This window comes from Limulus polyphemus, unplaced genomic scaffold (genome assembly GCF_000517525.1).
Source record: "Limulus polyphemus unplaced genomic scaffold, Limulus_polyphemus-2.1.2 Scaffold1594, whole genome shotgun sequence".
Taxonomy (NCBI): Eukaryota; Metazoa; Arthropoda; class Merostomata; order Xiphosura; family Limulidae; genus Limulus; species Limulus polyphemus.
In genome coordinates, this window is record NW_013667204.1 from 161,397 (window position 1) to 166,500 (window position 5,104).

At 37.4% G+C, this 5,104-nt stretch overlaps 1 protein-coding gene across 1 annotated transcript in view; it reads right to left on the bottom strand.

The window, feature by feature from the left end:
* Positions 1–1,211: 1,211 nt before the first annotated feature.
* The window catches only part of LOC111086971, a 25,261-nt gene continuing 21,368 nt past the window's right edge, over positions 1,212–5,104 (bottom strand). The window contains exon 4 of the transcript XR_002611693.1: positions 1,212–1,536. The gene's annotated coding sequence lies outside the window, so the exon portion shown is untranslated. The remainder of the gene's footprint in view (positions 1,537–5,104) is intronic.

Below are 5,104 nucleotides of genomic sequence, written 5' to 3' on the forward strand. Positions count from 1 at the left end.
TACCTCGACCCCCCCCCCCCCCCCACCGTGGCACAGCGGTATGTCTGCGGACTTACAAAGACTAGAAACCGGGTTGGATACCCAGAGCAGAGCACAGACAGTCTATTGTCTAGCTTTGTGCTTAATAAAAAAACAAAAAAAAAACACTACTGTTTCATGACGGTGATTGTTCGTTGAAACACAGTAAATAATTTATCCCATCTGCCAGGAATTCACACTTGATTAAAACTTGTATGTTAGTTCTATTAACTGCGCTGTATATGAATTATTTACTTGCCGCTTTGTTTGTTTGTTATTTAGCACAAAGCTACACAGTTTTTAGAGGTAAGAGCCCCAAACTTACCGCTGAGCCACAGGGGAGACACTGGCTACTGAATCAGGCAATAACACCGATTACAAAAGTTGAACATATGTTACTACACATGCGTAGTCAGGTAAGCATATCTAAACGTGCGTGTACGTTGCTACACAGATACAATTCTTACCGAATTATTTGACACGTAAAAGGAATTCAGCAGACCCATATAAAATGATTAGTTTGAAAATTACGTATTTCTGTGTTTAAAAATGTTACACCTAAAAATAACATCGTCTTAAATGTTACGACGATCATGAGTATCTTTTTAGAAAATATACTTTTACATTGGAAAATAATATTTGATCATTATATAGGGTTATGTTTAATTAAGTATCTAAGTCAGTGAAACAAATAAAATGTTCCATGTATTTGTATTTATGACAAAGCTACCTGCCGCCATCTCCCTATTTTGAACTGTTTACCAGAAAAAAGGCAGCCAGTCACCAGCACTCTACCACACACGCTAAGGGATTGACTGTCACTGTTATAACGTTCCCACAGCTTAAAGTGCAGGGAATATTTTGGGATATCGCACGGATTCTAATCCGGCTCACCAGTTCCGACATCCAGAGGTCTTCCACAGGGCCAACCCGCGCCCCTGTTGTATGGTATCGCTGAAATTCTGACTTGTGTAACATATCACCTGCGGAAACACGGTAGTTATAAACAGCAAACCCCTTTGCTGAGATACGCAGTAAAGAAAACTGCAGCAACATGGTGTCAGGAAGTTCTCCTTCAAAGTTACTGTACATATTCTATTTAGATAGGTAGAAGTTATTAGATATAAACTGAAAACAGAAAAAAGAGCTAAAATTGGTAAAAACTGACATGTTCAAGTTGACAAAAAGAAAAGTGATCGAATGTGATATGTATTTCATCCGTAACGCATGTAAAACTTTAAGAGACAACAAATGTTATTCTCTTTTATTGGAAACTTTAGTCCACAACTCCGTGAATGTTCAGTTTATGATCTTTGACGTAATCTTTCCTGGTATACTTTTTGTGGCAGATATCACACTCAAAGCGGTGTCTGTTCTCAATAACGTGACGTTCCATATGCCTCCTGAGGTTCCCCTTGTTGCTAAAACACTGGTAACAATAAGGACAAACAGGTTGCCGCCTGTCGGACGATTCTGAGAGTTCTTCATGGATGATCACTGCTGCCTCTACGTGGTCATCTGGAAGAATTAATAAACTTTACAGTAATACCGATAATATCATGTGTACAGTAAAACACGCAAATAAATATTTAGTAGAAAAACACGGAAAACTGAATTTCAGATGGACAAAAAAATATGTATATAAATCTACAAAATTTACATAATTTATCAAGCAGTAAAAGTTGTTCCCAAAAACATGCAAACAAGAACTTTACAATAAACTAGTTGCTTTAGTAGGTACTCAAGCCAAAACTACACACAATTATATTTCCATGCAATACATACAGCAATCTCTACGATCATGCAAATGATGCAATAAACACAAATTAAAATTGTAGGCAACTCAAACGATGCTCATAAAATCTAAAAGAAAAGTTTGCTCCTACGTTTAGATATCAAGTTGTCCTCTAAGACTAAGTTCTAACATACAAACAAGAGAGAAGATATCCAAAATTATTCTACAATAAAAATAACAATTAACATAGTATATTACTCATTTTACTAGCAATACAAGTGGCTAATGTTTTGTAGAATCCTTTTTAATTCCTTTATAATGTTTTTAAACAAGCAACATTAGAAATTGAGACTCAAAGCAGGTTTTGTACGCTTGATTTCTGTATTTTGTTCATTACGTAATACAAATTCGCTGATGTTAACATTCTATTATTTCTAATGTATTTACTGGGTTCAGGCACTGGTAAGTTGCTAATACTTTGCGCTCGCACATACAGTAGAAAGATTAGGAAATTCTAGTTCCCGAAAAAAAAATCTATATAATGTCCTTCAACACAAAAAATATACTATGTATCACGGTTCTGTCTTCATCAAATACTGTTAGTGCTAATTTTTCATATGCTGTTCAAGCTTTTTCAACTAATTTTAAACATAACAGTACTGTAATAGTCAAATCAACCTTTTTTCGTCTGTATGTCCTAAGAATTACGAGAAGATTTTAACTCTCATGTTGACGTTTATGTAAAACATAATGCTTTTATTATTTCGCGTGGTCAGACATCTTCCTTTTACGTTACGTACTAAACTCAGAATCCACTATCTTCTTTTCTTCCAATGATTCGCCGTTTCTAAAACACACATATATTACAGTCCGAATGCAAAAAGAAGTTTACTTGATTAAAATAGAACGGTTTGAACTCCCTGACCATGAATTCTGGGGGTACACACAGACTCTGATCAGTGGAGATACCCACAGATTCTGATCAGTTGAGATACACGCAGGCTCTGATCAGTGGAGATACACGCAGGCTCTGATCAGTGGAGATACACACAGATTCTGATCAGTGGAGATACACGCAGGCTCTGATCAGTGGAGATACACGCAGATCTGATCAGTGGAGATACACACAGATTCTGATCAGTGGAGATACACACAGACTCTGATCATTGGAGATACACGCAGGCTCTGATCAGTGGAGATACACACAGATTCTGATCAGTGGAGATACACGCAGGCTCTGATCAGTGGAGATACACACAGATTCTGATCAGTGGAGATACACGCAGGCTCTGATCAGTGGAGATACACACAGATTCTGATCAGTGGGGATACACGCAGGCTCTGATCAGTGGAGATACACACAGATTCTGATCAGTGGAGATACACGCAGGCTCTGATCAGTTATAAACGATTCTATATATTCTAAATGAAGGCAGGTATAACTTAATTAAACACCTTCTTCTAGAATGTATATGGAATCATTGTTATTTTGTATATCTGTTACGAAATTACCAAATCTCCATTAATTAATGAAGATTAATGTAACTTGTACACAAGCGTCCTTGTTACACTTGAGAAAGGTCGACTTAATGTTTTACATCCCGAATATAAACAAAGAGAAAGCCATCAGACACATTTTGGAGACATATTCCCCAACGTTACACCGCATGTTCGGGACAGTACGTCTGTTAAAAACGCGTTTTTGTGTGTGCATATTACGTTGAATATCACATGTCCATGGTGTTTAAGAAGCGGAGTCGATGAAGGTCATGAAGTAGTCTCCTGAAGATGTATGAACAAACGCAAGTGTGTCAACTGCTAATATTTCGCGCCCCGTCACCGCAAAAAAAAAATTAAATAAATCAATATAAAATCGCGCTACGCACCTTGGGGCTGCAGATGCGTGGTAAGAGCCACAGTCAAATCTCGCTATTTGATTATAGTAGCCCACGAGTTGGCGGTGAATGGTGTGAGTAGCTTTGCGCAAAATCCAACAAACAAATTGTTAATGTTTAAAATGCGTTAAAATAAGTTGAGTAAGTATCAGAGAAGTGATGTAGAACTTATAAATCATAAGACGATTTTATTTATAATCAGAGTTCATGTTCAGAAATATAACAAAAGGTACGTTATACAGTTTTTACATATATCTATTATTACGTTAATACAATAAATTAAACACAATATTTGTATCCAATGAATAGCGGGAGAATCTTTGAATCAACTACATGACAAATAAATAAATAGGCCCGGCATGGCCAGGGAGATCGACTCGCAATATGCGGATCACGAGTTCGAATCCCCGTTCCACCAAACATGCTCGCCCTTTCAGTCGTGGGAGAGTTATACTGTGACGGTCAATCCCACTATTCGTTGGTAAAAGAGTAGCCCAAGAGTTGGCGGTGGGTGGTGATGACTAGCTGCCTACCCTCTAGTCTTACACTGCTAAATTAGGGACGGCTAGCCCAGATAGCCCCCGTGTAGCTTTGCGCGAAATTCAAAACAAACAAATAAATAAATACACGATGGCTGACTCTTGGAATAATTAGATACACGATGGCTGACTCTTGGAATAATTAGACTGTAAGTTGTTGATTTCTAACGCTGCTCGCAGCTGCGTACTTCCTCACTTATTCTTGTTAAATTGTAATTTTATCTTTTCATGACAACGTTTGTTTTTCGCAGTCCTATTTTGTATTAGTACTGTTATAAGTTTCTGTGTTATACTGTTTCACAACAAAGTATTCTTCGCGTCTTACACAAATAAAAGTGGTAAGTTTTGTTGGTTTATTCTTCTGCTCAGGTTATTTCTCTTCGTGAATAGAGCTCCTGATGAAGGCTTAAGGTTGAAACGTTGAACCAATAACAATTATAAGTCAGGAATTATTTATAAAGAAAACGAAATTTAGATGTCGGTTATATTTCTAATACTGCTACTTTTCCCGTTGTGGCACAGATTAGGTAAACTTTTTTTCACACGCTTCTTTTGCAAGTCGCCCTCCAGTGGCACAGCGGCATGTCTGCGGATTTACAACGCTAGAAACCGGGTTTCGATACCCGTGGTGGGCAGAGCACAGATAGTCCATTGTGTAGCTTTGTGCTTAACTGCAAACAACAACAACAACTTTTGCAAGTCACTTAGTCTTTTTACACATGGAAGTTAAAACAGTAAGAAATAGTGAGTCAAAAAGTGACAGAGCAGAAGCCAGGTTTCTTTGTGTCCATAATGTTTTTTTGTTGTTTCAAGTGTAAAAAGGTGTGTATTACACATGGAAGTTAAAACAGTAAGAAATAGTGAGTCAAAAAGTGACAGAGCAGAAGCCAGGTTTCTTTGTGTCCATAATGTTTTTT